This window comes from Delphinapterus leucas, chromosome 13 (genome assembly GCF_059928025.1).
Source record: "Delphinapterus leucas isolate spDelLeu-1000000601 "Yukka" chromosome 13, BTC_Dleu_Yukka2, whole genome shotgun sequence".
Taxonomy (NCBI): Eukaryota; Metazoa; Chordata; class Mammalia; order Artiodactyla; family Monodontidae; genus Delphinapterus; species Delphinapterus leucas.
This window is the reverse complement of record NC_143141.1, coordinates 47459675-47477757: the sequence shown is the minus strand read 5'-3', so window position 1 is coordinate 47477757 and position 18083 is coordinate 47459675. Positions and strand designations below refer to the sequence as shown.

Sequence of the window (18083 nt, the reverse complement as noted above, 5' to 3'; positions counted from 1 at the left end):
TGTAGTTGTAAAGGAATTTCTTATCAAATTTAAAAGCAACATTTCTATCTCAGGTATTCACAAGATTGCTCTGGATAAAAAGGCATTAATTTTCAAATCTGACTAGAACCTGACATATGAGATTGGACAATCCCCTCCTTTAGAAAAAGCATATAAGGTTCACAGAGTCTGGGAATATAGTCCTGGGCAGATAGCTGATTACAGACAGACTCAGGCTAAGACACAGGCCTATTCAGTGTTCCTTCTAGTGCACCACAGTGCCTCCATCAATCATTTCATACCATTAACTTATTTCACTGCAATTAAGCTGCTAAATCTTTTTATCTCATTGTCAAATTGTTTTTTTAACCCTTACCTTAAAAATTAACATTGGATCTGCTTAGCCATCTAAGATTTGTTAGACGTTTATTCTATTCCTGCTTTTAAGGGAAGTATTGTTCTTCAAGCCACAGTATCATAAGTGAAAGAAAAATGCATTTTAGAGCCTTCTCCCCCCTGACATATTTCCCAGATACTTCAGAATCATAAAGTTTTATTGTACAAACCCACAGACCCATATCTGCATGAAAAATTCATACTTAACAGAATGTGGTCAGAGAAGGTCTTTCCGTTCAGATGATTTGGAGGTAGGTGGGTAGGGAAACATAGATACGGTAGTGGCTTTCAAGGCGTTTCCCAGTGACATTTGATATTTTAGCCTAAACTCAAAACCCTTGCTTGGATCTCTCTGCTCATTCCATTGTCCTTTTCTTGATGGTCACAAAGGTTTTTTAATCTAGACCTAGCCAATATGTTTATGTGCTATGTCTGCAATGCAGTCTGTTCAAGGAGAAAATATCTTAAAGTGGATAGTGAAGAATACCTATCTGATGATTTTATTATAAATAATACTATCCTTTGAAGACATCAGTTACTTTTCAGATACAACCATAAGGTAAAAACTAATATTTTTAAAGCTATTTTCACCTATCTTGTTTTGAGTTTGGAGTTTGCATTATGGAGAGGGCTAAAGACAAGAAGCAAGCAGTTTGCTGTAAATCCAAAGCCAATTAAGTACATTTGCTACAAGTCTTACTGGGAAACCTGTCTTTTCCTCTAATACTCTGGCACCAACACCTGCTTGGAAAGCACTGTGTGTCCTTTATGCCTCAGAGACCCTCTCCAGAACAAACCACCCACCTCCTGAGACCAGGATTTTAGAGCAAGTTTTCCAGCATCAGCGTAGGTGCCTGGTGTCCTATGCCTGCCCTGTGCTGTGGGTTCAGCAAATGTCTTAGAAAGGCACTGGCAACTTGGAGCACCACTGAGTGGGCCCTTTTCAGCAAGTGTTTCTCTGTCTGTTGTGCTAGCACACACACAAGAGTCTAATTTTAGGAGTGGAAATGAAAAATCTCCCTCTCGTGCAATTCGGTTGCAAGGTGGCCTCAACAATGCAGTCTTTCAGTGCACTGGGAAAAGAGGCAGAGCCGTTTTCAGAGCAGTTCCTGAACAAAGGAAAGAAGCTGTCACCATTGCCAGAAGTGCTGAGGGAGGGTACCCAGGAGCTGAAGAAATCCAGCCCCTCACTTCCATGGCAACACACCCCAGGTCCAGCATCTCATCTCGGAAAAGCTCCCTCACCTGTGTGCTTATGCAGATTGCCGGCGTGCTGGGGAGAGATTGGGGGGGGCGGGGAGGGTCGTTTCTCTATGATGTGTAGATTTCCCTCCTGTGCTTTTCCTGTTTTGCTATGGAAGTATTTATTTATTGTGTCACTCTTTCTCCTTTCCACATTTTCTGACTTTATGTTTTGCAAGTCATTTTTGCCTTATCGGGTCATAAATATATGGCTCTTCTACGGTTGGAACTGCTCTGGAAGAAAAATTCAGTAACTATAGCACAAAAGCAGACACGGAGTAGTGCTTTCGAGGATGCTAAGAGCGAGTGGTGGTATCTTTCAGTTGTTATTTGCATGGAAATTACCTTTGTGGCACTCATGAAGGGCAACTTGCGCAAAAAAGTTTTTCATGGATAGCAACTCTAATTATGTTGCACAACCTGAGTAGAAGCTGGATGCTACTGATAGAAGAAATTAGTTACATCCATTAAGGGTTGGTTGCTGCTAGAGCCATATTTGGGGAAAAAATGGACTCCACCAGAGAAATAGTGATTGTGGATTACAATTTTCTCTAAATCACCATGATTTATATAATTAAAGAAAAGGAAAAAGGCTTTTTCTGTATAGAGTTTTCAAAGGAGATGGGTACTACACAAGTGGTGTGGGTGTATTGGAATAAAAGAGACAGATATGGGAAGTAAGTTGATGGGGGAAAGTCATGCTGGAGAACCTAAATACATGGAGACTGGATTAAGGGAAAAGCGAAAATCTATCAGAGAAAATATCAAAGAGAGTAAAGCTCACAGCAAAAATGTCTAAAGCAACATGGAGTCTCTCAGAGTGAAGGGATTTGCAACATTATTCTGTCACCCCCTCATGCTTAAGGATTCTTGTTTGAGAATCTGCTACATGATGAGAAATCTTATTTCTCATGAGGGAAAATAGGTGAAATAGAAATGCAACAAGCAACATAGCTATACTACTTATTAAACTTATTAATAGAATTATTGAATTTAAAAGGTACTCCACTGTTAGGGACTGTGGTATCAATAATTCATATTTAACAGTGTTGCCTTTTTATAGCTATACTGGTATGTTAGTAATTCTATCGCTAGGGCATATTTTTAAAAATGTTGTTTTGATTAGTAGTAGCCATAAAAAATAGTAGCATTTTTGCTACCTGTCCTTGGCAGAATTTGTCACCAAAAACAATGGGACTCTCTCAGCACAAAGTTTTGCTGTGTAGTAATATCAACTAGAATCATAGGTATTTGAATGGTAAGCAATATGGAGGAATATTTGGGGAAAATTTGGGATGGAACGACAAGAGAAATTAATGTTGCCTTGTCCTGTAGAAATGGCACTCTACGCTTATTATTATTATTTTTTTAATCCAGAGTGGAGTCAAAAATGTTTTATGAGGTAAAGATGAAACAGTCTTCCCTTTTCTTGCTTTTTCTAAGGGTAAGAAAACAGTCTCAGAGAAAGTGGTGGAAAGTACTGTGTAATGTTTGACTTGGGGATTAAATTAAGCAAACTAAATGTAAATACTATTGAAATATGGATATCAAAAAATGTAAACGATGAAAACCTGGCTTAGTTGACACTCGTAAAGGTGCGGAGACTCCCGTTGGAGCACAGTCTCACTTTGGTCTCCATTTCCCACTGGAGGTCACTACCTCTCTGACTGATGGAAAAGAGGCATCTGAACTGTGCTGTCCTCCTATTCTTTCTGGTTCAAATCTTTCCTACAGTGGAGTTTAGGCATTTTTCATGTAAGGGTCTAAACGTCTAGTTTCTTTCTTCGCTGTAGCCTGAGGAAAAGGATCACATTTATAACACAATAAAAATTAAAATTGGTGCCTCTTAATAACTGATAGTTACTATATCAAAATGTAAAGTAGGCAAGTATAAATGTAATATAGGCAATGCCTATATATTGCCTAAGTATAAATACAATATAGATAATAAATGTAGTGTAGGCAAATAATTATATTCTTTGACAAAGTAAGACAGTTTAAGTAAACAAATTTCTAAGTGATTTGAGACTTTCCTAAATTATACTTAAAAAGCTATCATTGTGTGAAAACTAAGCAAAACATAACTAAGTCGTTTTTAGAAAGCTGAGACATGGTCAGCCGTGACTGTGGACTCTGTTAACAATCAAGTAATTAAAGGAGTCACTGTGAATATGCTAGAACAAGCACTGAATGGGAATTACAAGAACTAGGACTTGGTCTAAAGAGCTGCTGGACCAGGATGATACCCTAACCTCTGTGAACCGTAAATGTCTTGACTAGAAAAGAGGATTGTCAAAGGTGAGGTGGAAGGTTCTGCTCAGCTCTGCGAATCCATGACTCTTTACCCAGAGAAAGTTTGTGTATATGTGTAATGTATACACAAAAGAGGCGTGCCTCTTTTAATTTTGATATAAAGTTCCCTAAAACTACAGGTTGGCACCATATTGGATCTTTTATTTACAGGTGTGTATTTAGTGTGTATTTATGTCATTGTGGGTTATTCTTCCTCATTGTGTTCTAAAGTTAATAAAATTTCATCAGACAGCTATTAAATTTAAGTAATGTACAGTCTTATGTGTAAATCTTTGAGGCTCATATCATATCAAGTATGCATGTAACGGGGCTTACATACTAGTCTGGGCAGTGTTAGCTTATGTATATTTTGAGAGATAATGTGCAGTCCCCTTATTTATATAAAATTATATGTAATGAACATAAAGGCACTAGTTTTCCCTAACAACATACACATTTTAAAATAACCAAGATGAGTGTAGTGAATCCTTACGGATTTCTCTCTGGTCAGATACAAAGGCCTCTGTTTCTTCATTGGGAAGTGTGGTTTCTTTCAGCCCTGAACATTCTGAGCCCAAGGATAAGTAAAAGCGTGTGTGTCCATCTTATACCCATGCAAAGTTACCAAGTCCCAGAATGAAGGGGTCTGTAGTCGAGAACAGATATAGAAACGCAGTGAAGATTGAGTTCGTTCTCTCCAGTGATCAAGAGGAGCGCTCAGGAAGTATGCATGGGTGTCACTCATCACCTGGCAAGCACAGGCTCTTCGATCTGCCATGGTCTCCGTGGTACTCCACAAGTATCGTCGAGCGCTGTACTCTACACCCAGTTTGTGAACACAGTATTTCAAAGGGAGCCCAAAAGTGTGAATGGTCCTATTACTTTTTAAAAATTCAGTATTACCTATTAGGTATTATCATTTGAGAAAGAAATGCCTTTTCAAAGTTGGTACCAATGATAAAGATCCCCAGAACTTAAGATATTCTCTAAGCACATAAACCAATGTAAACGTTTTTTACAAATCACTGTTAAAAATATTTCAAAGGGGGACTTCCCTGGTGGTCCAGTGATAAAGAATCCGCCTTACAATGCAGGGGACGTGGGTTCGATCCCTGGTCAGGGAACTAAGGTCCCACATGCTGCGGGGCAACTAAGCCCGCGGGTCACAACTACTGAGCTCGCGCGCCTCAGTGAGAGAGCCCACATACCACAAACTACAGAGACCACGCGCTCTGGAACCTGAGCGCCACAACTACCGAGCCCATGCAGCCTGGAGCCAGCACGCCACAACCAGAGAAGAGAAAACCCACACGCCAGAACTAGGGAGAAGTCTGTGCGCCGCAATGAAAGATGCCGCATGCCTCAACGAAGATCCTGCGTGCCGCAACTAAAGACCTGATGCAGCCATAAATAAAGTCTTAAAAACGATTTCAAAGGATTTCATATAATAAATGGAGAATGTTATTTCACAAAATTTTTAAAATTATGATGAAAGAGATCATCAATATAGGAAATGTTAGAAAATCAACTTTTATTTACCTCTAATTTATACCAAAACAATATATATTCTTTATTTTAAAATGTAACATACTTTTCAGGAATTCAATTATGAAAGAAGCCAAAATAGATTACTGTGAAAAAGAGATGACAGAGATACGAGATACCAGATATTAGTCTTTTGCAGTGTGACTAGACTGAGGAGAATAACATGACTCCCTGCATATGGATCAAATGGCAGCTATACTGGGATCCACAGAAAGAAGACAATGTTCTTTCAAAGGAAACTTATTTGTTGTGGACAACTGTAGACTGTAGACTAAAGCACCTGAAATAAAAGCCAGCAAGAAGTGGACCGGGCCTTTCTTTAGATTCTGTGGTTGTCGTAGAAAATGAAAGAAAAATGGTAGGAGGTGCATCGCGAGACAGTTATCAGTGTCACTTTTACAGTTCACATGGAACTTTTCTTTATTATCTTTTAGATCGTGTGCCACGGAGCCTGTATAAACTGGTGTCATGTTGACACACGAAGCTAATTAAAGCATGGGTAGAGAAGCAGAATGAAGAAAGAGAGCGTATGAAATAAATGACAGGCTTCCCCTTAATTGTTTTACGACTTAAGGGCCTTTACTGGCTGGGTAAATAATTCTTAGTAGATTTAGGGTTATTTTAGAGCTTAATCTAGAAATTCTACAACGTAGTTTCTGTATTGCTAAGCAATGGGGTACTTGGAAAAAACAACCCACCCACACGTGTAAATGTGGCATTCCTGAAAGTCACGGTAGACTGTGTTTGCTCAAGCCAGGCCAGCACAGGTTGGGTGGGGGGATGGGATCTGTGCACTCAGCCCCTGGGAGCCTGCCTTTGGGAGCTGCTCCCTCCTCAGGTGTACAGGTTTCCCTGGCCTCCATAGTCTGGTCCTGACTTTGGCTGCTATAGTGAGGCCCTGGCCCTTCCCCAAGGCTCCTATGATCAGGTCTCCCAACATTCCCTGGGCTGAGAAAATTCCCCAACTCCTGCTTGCGATCCACCTTGTTCCAGGCCCAAAGCCTATAGGAAAAGTACTTCTTACCACAGGTCCTAGTGTGAAGCCCAGAATCACAGGTGGGAAGGAAGAGGTACTAGTAGTGAAGGGACAGCCTATTCGAAGATCGTTCCTCCCTTCTGAAAGTGTTTCATTATCCTTGTTTCAAGTGTCTCTCCCTGGTCTAATTCTTTCCTTTGGGAGAACGTCTTGTCCTCAAACTTTTCGATATCTCACAAAAATCCACTCATCTCAGATACTTGTGATCTCAGGAGTGCTTAGTTGAGGCACACGGATCATCGAGCCCTCTTTCAGAATTTTTATCCTCTTTCAGATTTTTGTAACTTCCGTAATATAGTTTGGAGAAGTAGAAGCAACTTTTGAATTATTATTTTTTTAAAAAAGAGAAAAATAAAACACAAGGAGACAGCTAACCTTGCTTTAAAACCCTTGGACTAATTAGTATTTTGGTAGTTCTATTCATCCAGCTATTGCTCTTAGCAGTTTATTAGAACAAAGATTGGATACAAAAATGTAAGGATCATGGAGGAAATGTAAATCTGATGTAAATGTAGTATAGCAAATAAAGGAATTTGATACTGTCTTTTCTTGACCTAAGATGCCTCTCATTTGCAACAGAACAACATGTGAAGCAGAAGTTCTAATGTTTGACAGATAACAAAAAACTAATAAACCCAGGCGCAGATGGGAGCCATCCTGGACTTACATAAAAGCTGGCTCTAAGAAAGGCTTTTTAATAGTCAACATATTTCAGCTGTTTTTGCCATTCAAGACTGGTGTGTCTTAATGTCAAAAAGAATTTTTTTATTTAAACATTTTCATATGCTAGGAAATTTAATAACCCTAACTACAGAAATATCATAAAAGTAAAACATAAAATACACACTCAGAAATAAATCACAACTCCAGTAAATCTGATCACAAATAAATTGTGTGGGAATGACGGGTCTTCATCCTTTTGGATGCCAGGCATGTATTGAGTGCCGGAAGTTAACAGAAGCTAGTTAGAACTTGAATGCTTTCTTTCCGACAGAGTTAGACAGAGGGGACTTTAGCAACTGCGTTTGGAAATTTGTTATATTGTTTGGGACAAATTCCATTCACTTTTCAGCCCCTGTTCTCATCTCACTCCTATTTTAATGCACAATTCCTTAACCAGCGAAACTCACATGCGTTTGTTGATGACTTCCGCAAATGGTAAGGTAGTTAGTGATGGCAGCTCACATTCATTGCCAATTGAAAAGGACTTTGGAGAGGTCCATTTAAGACTGGACCCTCTACTAGACGGTAATTTTTAAAGAAGGTGGCTTATGTGGCCTCACAGCATTCGTTTTATTAAAAAGGATTCTCTTAGGGAAACCAGTTATATTGAGTCTTTGACACTTGAGAACAAGATCAAAGTGGGCATGAGAGCAGGTAAGGGCAGCTGCCCTTCCAATGCTTTTCACTTAAAATAAGCGCCCTGCTCAGGATCTTGATGTTGACAAGGTTCTTCAGAGTCAGTTACCAGAATGTGATAAGACATCTCTGGATTCTAGGTGGTTTCTCAGGGCTTCAGGGCTATAAATGATGCCAGCGTAATTTGTGAGTGAGTCAGTAGACCTTAACTAGTCTTTTAACCAGTAGAAAATGTTCGATTTTGTTATCACATTGATTTTTAATACCTTATTGCCTTATTAAACTGTGCTTTTTATTTTAGATGTATCTTTATGGTAATTCTGTTTGAAGGCATCAATCCTACTGGTTTTAAGCGTTTGTTCAGAATCTTAAGTCTTCAGGGCTCCAGGAGAGACCCCATTATAGGTCATGAAAAGGATAGTGTCTAATTCTTTTATTTGTATATGTCCTTTCTTCTTTTAAATGATGAGGTTGTAACCTAAAATGGACCTTTCTTTCTGTGAGAAACAGCTTGGACCACAGCAGGATGGATGATTTAGAAAAACCTGTGACCTTTGCAGCTGGGTCTGCCTCAGGGCACAGGATGTGATGGTTGAATCACCCATTCTGCCCTGGAGGCTTGTTTAGGACACAAGCACTAACCACAGCCTGAGTATCAGCTGAGGTCCTGGGTATTGGACCAACACTGAGTCCATCTTGGGATACTGATTCCCATTCTGACCTTGGTCCCTATGATTATCTCTATTGCAGGTGAGAGTGTGTTCACTAACGGGCAGAGGCAGGGTTCGTGTCCAGATTTTCTGTTACCACTAGTCTAGCATTCTCCCCATTTTGCTGAAACTTGTCACGTGGCAAGTATGTTTCTCTTGAAGCAAGTTAGGTTTGAAAACACCACGACCAGCACCATCACCACCACCTCCATCCACGACAAACCTCTGGTGTGGTATCACTGGGGTGTGAATTGGGAATTAGCCAAGAAACCCAGTTTATTTTCTAGTCCATCTGTTTTGCTGTTCACTGAGAGTTTCATCACTCTAATAATGATTTTCTCAGCATAGGAAGATCTCATCCTTTTCTCAATCTTAAGGACATTTCTAGTCTGTAGATAAATAATTACTCAGGAAAAAAATATTTGTCCACTTATCACTTATCTTCTGGTTCAATTGTAGTTTCTCTTTAAGCTGCTTGCCTCCTTCTCTAGAAACTTCCCAGACTATTCCAATCTGCAGTGACCTTGTTATCTTCTAAACCAGGGTTTGGTGCTTTTTTAGTAAAGGGGCAGATAGTAAACATTTTCAAGTTTGTGAGCCATATGGTGTGTTGCAACAACACGTCTGTCACTGTGGCACCAAAACAGCTGAAAACAAATGCAGAGTCTAAATGAATGGGCTTGGCTGTGTTCTGATAAAACTTTGTTTCTAACACAGGAGAAAGAGGCTGGATTTAACTCTGGCAGTAGTTTGCTGACCCTTGTCCTACACTAAAAATATTTATGTGTCAATTGCTTGGGTTATCTGTTAATATTATTTTAAAAAAATTGGTCTCATATTGTTACATAAATTTGCATTTGTACATAGAGAATTTATTGTATGCAAATACTCTTCTCAAAAAGTATTATTTATTTTTTCATTGGTTTAAGTTCCTTTGTCTTATCATCCCCAAACCTGCCCTGAGCAATCAGTATCTGGTATTTGAAAAGTGCTGCAGTTGAACCAGAGGAGTAGTTGAGCAAGAGATTCCTAGCAAACCACTTAGCTTTGGAATGATTTTGCTGGGGATCCACATGCTTGCATTTGACTTGAAAAGGCAAGTCCTCCCATACAGGAAGGACAATTGTGGTGCTAACAGATAGGAAATCTGTACTTTTCTGAAACGCAAGTGTATGGTGACTGAATCTGTACTTTAGTGAGCGAGTGATTATATTGCTTTTGTGTCCTGGCTATTCTTGCACGCCTTCAAGAAATTGCTGGGAAGACAACATGGGGCAGGCTTGTCTTTAAAATAGATACCGTACAGCTGGTGGCTTGGGAAGAACGTGAATTTCTATATAGTCCCTCACAGACAAACAAAATTCTAAATCAGTGTTTTATCAATGAATGAGGAAAACCATGTCTGGCTTGGGAGGAGGTCAGAAATCAATTAATCTCCCTTTTCCCTTAAGTGAGGGCATTTCATGAAAGAATAAGAAATAGGGAGATCACTGATAAGAATTAAGTGAATTCTGTGTTTTCAAGTCCTTCATATTAATCTTCTCCTCTCTCATCATCTTTGTTAAATATGTGGTTTTAATTGTGGTCTGTGTGCACCTGGAAAGGAAAGGAAAGAAAAGAAAAGAAAGGCCTTCAGTTGGCCGTTTGTACAGTGTCTCTTCCTTCATAGGGGCTCTGCAGTTGCTTTGGAAACAACAGGAACACTGAGGCTAGTTCAAGTCTCCAGCATGTTTCCTGTGGATCAGGAAGTGAGGAGTGAGTGAGAGGACTAGGCAGGTGAGAAGAATCCTCACTTGTCTTTTTGTCTTTGTCACCAGGAGCAATCGATTGATATCAGAAGAGCCAAGAGGGAGAAGCCAAGGGCATTCGCAATGCTTAGATGGTGACTGGTGGCAACCTGGCTATTAGCAAGCCTGTCTCTATAGTGTTCAGTGTTTTCAGAGTGCTTTGCAATCAGGTTTCTTAGTCCCCCTTCACAGCCACCACATGAAGCTAATTGATAGGCCTCTCCCGTTTAGCACTGAGGACAAGTGACTTGCTGAGGGTCAGGCAGTGAGTTGATTATGGAGCTCATTAGTCCCTGGGTCATCAGTCTTGTGGGTTAGCAAAATATTATTTCCTTCTTTTTTCTAAAAACAGCTCTAGCCAGCCTTGGAAAACTTATTACTACTGGTACACCTGATTGTTTTCCAGGATGATACTACTGTAAAAATTCTAACTTAATAATATTTTTTTAAGATTTGCCTTTCTTAAAGCTTCATAATGTCACTTTTCAGAAAAATTTAGCTGTGCATTTTAAACTTCAGCCAAGTCCTTTATTTAGTGATGATCTCAGAATTTTGGCCCTTTTATTCCTCTTAAGTTCTTCAACCAGAGACTTCAGGAGAGATAAAATTTTTAACTAGGCAGACTTTGTTTGTGGCATTAGCTGTGGTCAAAATTTGTGTGGAGGGATGAGGTGAAACTTCTTTATTTCAGTTCTTTTTTTTTGGCTGCGTCGGGTCTTAGTTGCGGCGCACAGGCTTCTCTCTAGTTGTGGCTTGTGGGTTTTCTCTCTCTAGTTGTGGCATGCAGGCTCCAGAGCACATGGGACTCTGTAGTTTGTGGCATGCAGGCTCTCTAGTTGAGGTGTGCGAGCTCAGTAGTTGTGGCGTGTGGGCTTAGTTGCCCCGCGGCATGTGGGATCTTAGTTTCCTGACCAGGGATGGAACCCACGTCCCCTGAATTGTAAGGTGGATTCTTTACCACTGGACCACCAGGGGAGTCCCTCAATTATTCTGTCCTTTATTCCCAGAATCTCATAGAGGCTAGACAAAAGCAGTAACCTCGCTTTTTGGAATGAGAGATGTTGACATTTATTGTTCAGTTAGTACAGGGATAGTCATTCAATGATGAGTGACTAGTGGGCTTTCTCTGCTTTTCTTAATATAACCAAAACAACCCCTAACAAATAGGGAATGGGATTTCTATAGGTCATGTAAGGCTGATGACTTGTATTGACCATTCATTCAATATTTTACCCCTCAAGTATTTTTTGAGCATCCCTTATATAGAGATACTGTTTTAGACAATGGGGATACAGCCCTGAATAAGAAATTCATGCAGCTTACATCTTAGTAGGTGGATTATTCTTTTAAAACCATAAATACGTATTATTGGGAAGTGATAATCACTGTTAACAAAACAAAAGCAGGGTACAGAATTGTACAGTGACTGGAGTGAGGGGTATTTTACATGGAGTTAGAAAAAGTCTCTCTGAGGATGTGAAATCTAAAGAGACCCGAAGGAAGGAAAAGATTGTGGCTAGGATAGAGCATTGCAAGAAGTGAGAACAGCGAAGACAAAAGCCTTGGGTAGGAATGAGATAGGCGTGTTTGAGGAAACAGGAGCTAGAAGGCTAGAGTGGCTGGAACATAATGAGTGAGACAGAGAGTAACAGGATGTGAAGTCAGAGACGGGCAGGGAACAGACCCTGTGGGCTTTGTTGACCAAGGTCGAGCGTGTGGACTTGGGGTCTGAGTTGACGGAAAGCCATTGGAGGAATTGGGTGAGGGTATGATAGTATCTATTTACATTTCCTAAAGGTCTCTGCGAATATTGGGTTGAAACCAGACTAAAGATAGTAGAGGCAGGGAGAGGGGACATAAGGACACTCAATAGGGAGCTACTTTGGTAGACTGAGAGGGCTGATGGTAGCTTGAACTAGGGGTGGAAATGGTGAGGAGGTATGGATTCACAACGCTATATATTGGAGTAGAGCTGGGAGTGCTTTATGACAGATTAGATGTGGAATATAAGGGAAAGAGACCACATATGGCTTCACCGGTTGGGTACTGACAACCCCAGGAAGAACTGTTTACAGAGACTGTGCAGTGAATGGCAGCCCAGGGAAGAGTCAAGGATGATCCTTGGATTTTGATCTAAGCAACCGTATGATTGGTGGTGCTTTTTACTGAGATGGGGAAGATTGGGGGGAACAGGTTAAGGGGTGCAGGGGAATCAAGTTCTTTGGGGGCGTGGTAAAGTTGAGATGTTGGACATCGACGAGGAGATGTCAGATGCAGAGTTAGATGTATACATATGGGACTCAGGGGAAAGGGCAGGGCTGGATATAAATATTTGAAAGAATACATGGCTATGCGACTGAATTAGAAATTTTTGTGAATGAGTGTTGAGAAAAAAAAAAGTGGTTTGTGGACTGTGCCCTGGGACACTTGCAAGATTTCAAGGTAGGGAATGAGAGAGGCATGCAGTGCATCCTAAATTATTTATGTTAGGAAGTAGCGCACAAATAAACATATTTTTAAATCACTTATTTTCTTCCTCCCCTAGTAAGAGCCGTTTGTGAAAATTGAGCTCATGTCCCCATGATGTTTCCTTTTGTGCTTTAACGGTGTTGTCACTAATGGGAGATCTCATTTCTCCCTGCTGGTGATTTTATTACTACCATGTGTGCAGAGCTTATGGGGCCTAGATTCATTTGGACCACTCTTGCTTTTGTAAGCCTTTAACAGTCAGATCACTGTGAATTGCTCTGAGGTAGAGCTTTCCACAAAATGGCACGGGTGAACTGCAGTCCGACAGGTAGCCGTTGTTATTTGTGTTAGGAACGCGTGTCCTAGGGTGGTAGCTGCCTTTGGATGAAGCTGACTCTTCCCGCCTCTCTGTTGACCTCTCTCATATCTTGACCTCCCCATTTTGTGTGGGAGCTTCGGGGACTGGAAGACCCTTGAAGATACCGTAGACCCTTCCTTTTGCCAAAGCCAGGCCAGTGAACACCACCTCACAGTGTAATATTTCTCAGTAACCTCAGCAAGGATTTGTGCTAAATATCTGTTTGGTCCCTGGGGCTCTAGCTACACGTCTTCCACTGGGTTCTGAAGGGCTGAGGTATTTAACACAATCATTACTCAGCTCTGCTCTGTAAGCCAAATGCAATGTTAATTAGAATTGCTTTTTTAAAAATGTGTAATTATATAATTTATTAAAATCAACACAATTCATATACAAAATATTTAAATGGCAGTCATTAAGTTTGTTAAGCACTTCAAATACTGAAATGTTAAAACAGTAAAAGGACACTAAGCAACTTTTGCATCAAGGGATCTGATCTAGCTCACTGGTTCAGGCTGAACATTCACTCCGAAGTACTTCTTCAGGCATGCAAAAAACAGGGCTAACAGGTTTAATCTGTTCTTCTCCCAAAGGTGACAATCCAGCAATTCCAAATACAGTATGAAAAGGATCTACCATATCTCCTGGCCTGTCCGCAAATCCTCCCGTTTCTTCATCTTGACATGCTAAGGTGAAACTGCGCAGTTTCTCTCTGTCAATCCAGTGAAGCCTTCCAATTATCTTTAGGGAAGCCAACACCCACCAAGAATAGCGTACATCTGGTAACTTCTGTGGCCTTCCACGGAGTCCACCTGACGCAGGCTGGCGTTCACAAAGCCACCGGCCAAGTAAATCAGAATGTACTCGATGCAACTGACTGGTAATAGCCAGGAATCCTGTGTACCAATAGATCTACCCAGCGTGGGATTCAGAACCTGGCCTGCAACCAAACCCACCATCAAAGTTCCTACATGATAAAACAAATTCGATTGCCTTTTCCACATTAATAGCTCCAAGCTTCCCCAACAGAGCCAAACTGCCACCGCACAAAAAGAGAATCTTGTATCGATTTCTCCCTATTACATAAAAGTAGATTTTCACATCCCACAAAGCAGCTGGTCTCTCCGGCCTGCACTGTATTCACAGCCCTTATCTTTTAGGCTGGCCCCCTCTGTTCTAGTGCTCCTGTATGCTGATATAACTAGCACAGTGCCTGCTGGAACTTCCAGCAGACCATTAACTCCAGTTAGACCAGCTGCTTAGTGGGACCCCAAATATCTCCAACGAAAGAACCATCTTCTTTCTGTAGACTCTGAACACATTCCACAACTTTATTTCCGTCAATAACATTAATACCATCAGAGGGAGTAAGAATGTAATCATCTTTCTCTGAGCCATAGGATGCTATATAATCCGCATGCTTCTCCAGTAATAGGGTGTCAGGTGCATCTGACTTGATAATAACATCCTTCTGCAGTGTGCCCATGTCTGAAAGCGAAAAGAGCTAGAATTACTTTTTTGCTTTTGCATCTACACTGGCATTTCGTTTCTATGCCCTGACTCTCACTCCTTCTCATGCCCCTCTCCTGCCCCATTTTTTATAAGCTCAAGACCTAAAAGTGTTCAGATATGTTTGTCTCAGCAAGAATGCCAAAAACTTTTACTGTTTAATGTCAACCTGATTGGAAACTCATTTAGATGTATGATCTTCCTTTTTTTTCTAGAAATTTCAGTCTTTCTCACAGGGAGGTGTATGGTTAATAAAAGACAAGAATTAAGCACATAAACTCTTTACTTACAAGCAGAATGCACGTAAATCTAATTGTCCACATTTCCTACCTATTGTTTAACAGCTATTTTTTTTTTTTTTTTTTTTTACCAGGCCTTCATGGTTATTCTTTGTCTGTTATTGCTCTGGCTACAGAGATACAGGGTTTTGGCTGTTTTGGCCCTTTCAAGATATTAATTCTTTTCTTCCTGGGGTTTGCCCTCTCTCATTCTTGTAAAAAGGCATCCTGCTAACCTCCGTAATTACTTTCATTTATTTTATTTTTTTCTGGAAACTGTATTTAAATATCTTCAAGTTTCACCTGGAGTGATAGATATTTCAGAATTATTTTCTTTTCCAAGAACATATTTTCATTATGGCATGAAGTTAAAGTCATTTACAATTTAATTATTTTGCAAACTCCTATTTTACATGTCAGAAGAAAACCATTTGTTGGGGGTATTTGTGAGAAAGATGCTTTTGTGTTTAATATTGTTAGTTCCCTCTTTGATCTTCATTCTAAAATCTGATGAACGAGATATATTACTTCCCCTGGCATTTCCTATCCTGGTTAATGGCATGACCATTTAGCTGGTACCCATCCCAGAGTCCTCTTTCAGCCTCCCTGCCTCCACTGAAGTAAATATTAAGGCTCAAAAGGTCCTGCCCTGTAATCCATCAATATCCTTTTTATTCCTTCTGCTATTGTCCAGTGTAGGTGATGGGTAATCATTTTTTACTTGAACTTCTTTGTTAATCTCCTAATTAGACTTGATCCTACCTAGTCTTGTCCCACCCAGATCATTCTCCACATTATTCCTAGAGCAATCTATCAAACCAAATCAGGTCTTGTCACGTAGCTCATCCCTCAGCATAGAATAAATTTCAAATCCTTCATATGGTATAGAAGGTTCTCCATCATCTGACCTCCTGCCTTTCATGTCAGCCTCAGTTCTTGGTATTCTGTCCCTCGTGTCCTAGGCTCACATCGTTCTGAACAACTTCTGTTTCCCTGACTGTGACAACTGTTTAATATTTCAGGTTCTCTGAATTGAAGTTCCTCACAGCCTCAACTGCAACTCCACAGACCTCAATCTTAGCCATTATTTGGCATAATAAATGAGGAGTGAATGAATAAATACTACCTTCTGGCTTCCTTAGCTGGGAACGCCTGGATACTTACAGATTGATTGGCCTACACGTAATTAAGTTGAGAATAATATTTCTCTTGATGATAACTTTTTTAATATTCACATTACATAATGATTTTGTAATTACCTAATGATTATATAATCATTTTGTATGGAAATTACATAATGATTTTGATGGAAATCAGCATATACTCTGGATGCCTCAGTAATAAGGTCTTATTTCTACTTTTGGTCTGCTAACCATTCCTAGTGATCTTTTCAGTTACTGTTTCTTTGGTTTTTCTGTTTTTTTTTTTTTAACGTATTTGAACTTCACTGCAGCTTTAGAAATAGATGGAAGTGATTCCAGATTTTCAGAATAAATTTATTTTGCTCAAATAATAACTGGCTAATGAGAAGGAAAAATAGTGGGAATTTAGTCTGTTTAAATTCTGTAGACTTGCCAAAAAAGTCTATATGGACCATCATAGTAACGTCAGTTTCACTTACTTCAGGCCATTTTAGCACTCTAGAAGTGTGCTTTAGTTACTTAACAAATAGCTGAGTACCTACTAATTACCAAGTACATAGGCACACAAGTAAAGCATTTACACAACTATTTCTGAGACGACAGAGGAAAAGCCACAGTCTCACACATAGATTTTGATTATCCATTAATATATTAAGTTTATTGAGCAACTACTACATGTAGATAGGGTGCTAGTCATTGTGATTACAGAGATAATAAAAGTCAAGTGTGGTGACCTCAGGGAGCTCCAAGATACATGAAATATTACTGTAAAACAGGATAGGGCTATAAACAAGAGTCTTACCAGCTCACCTTACAGTGAGTGGTCAGGGTAATTACACCCTCTGTCAAACCATGAAAGTAGAGTCCACATGATCGTGATTTGCTCATCAGAGCCAAGATGGAAGCAGGCTTTTTCAATACCTATTCCAGATTAAGAGAAAGAATATGAATGAATAAGGAACGAGAATCAAGAGAATGACATCCTGGGTTACACCAGTGTGGGACAAGAAAAGCATGGGATCCAGAAAAGTATCACTGGAACCCCAAACCCAAAGAGAAGAAAGAACAGGAAATAGACTATTCTCTTGGTAACTGTATTTAGCTGGAACCCTACTGTATTTCGTTTATATCAATACCGTGACTCACATAGTATTCCAAAGTGAGTTGTTAGCAATTCTCAACAAATTCTTTAGGCAACTTTATCAAATCTCAAGTCTCAAAATCTTTGGGTTATTATAGCTGCAGGCTTTAAGTAAGTCTTGTGGCCACAGTTCTGGGTCTGGAGTGGACGAAGTCAGAAGGGCCCAGAGGTGATGTTTAGCTGGTGTGTACCAGTTCTTCTGCATCAGTTATTAATATGAACACACTTCTATTCTGACCTCCCCAAGCCCCTGGACCATTCTGAAATGTCCTGATCCTCCCCAGGATCTACGGGATCTCCTTGCAGCCCAGGAGCTAAGTAGTGAGTACATGGAACAGAAGAAGACCATCAGGGCCCCCAACCAAAAAGAAAAAAATCACTACGGAGTATAAATTATTGAGAACAAGCGCCAGGCCAACAGTTCATGTCTTAATAAATAGTAGGAGCTCATAAGAGCTATAGTCTTGATAATCTTTTAACTGACAGCACTTAGGAGAGACCTAACATGTAGTAGGGGCTTAGTAATTGAGAGCTGTTATTACTAAGACACACCCTCAAGGAGTCTTCTTTCTACTGAGGAGACGTATGTAAATAGACCACAGCCCTTAGCTACGTGAAGGAGAGAATGGTCCCTGTCCTGGTCCAGTGTTCTCTCACTCTGATTCCCCTCTGCGTATCACAGGATGCTCTCACCTGCACTGGGATGTTGTTTCATGTGTCAGGGCCCTCATTTCTATTTGATGGCAGTTTAATTCTTTCCTAGTGCGACTACTTAAGGTTAAGTGCAGGATCTTTACCTGTTGTATTGCTAAGGAAGTTTCATTTTCTTCCATAATGTCC

At 40.1% G+C, this 18083-nt stretch overlaps 1 protein-coding gene and 1 pseudogene across 3 annotated transcripts in view; one reads left to right on the top strand and one right to left on the bottom strand.

Annotated features, from left to right (window-relative positions):
- Positions 1-18083, top strand: part of CCDC85A (coiled-coil domain containing 85A) — a 204531-nt gene that overhangs the window by 159312 nt on the left and 27136 nt on the right. The gene's annotated exons all lie outside the window — the stretch shown is intronic.
- Positions 12696-16320, bottom strand: LOC111186489 (geranylgeranyl transferase type-2 subunit beta-like; annotated as a pseudogene).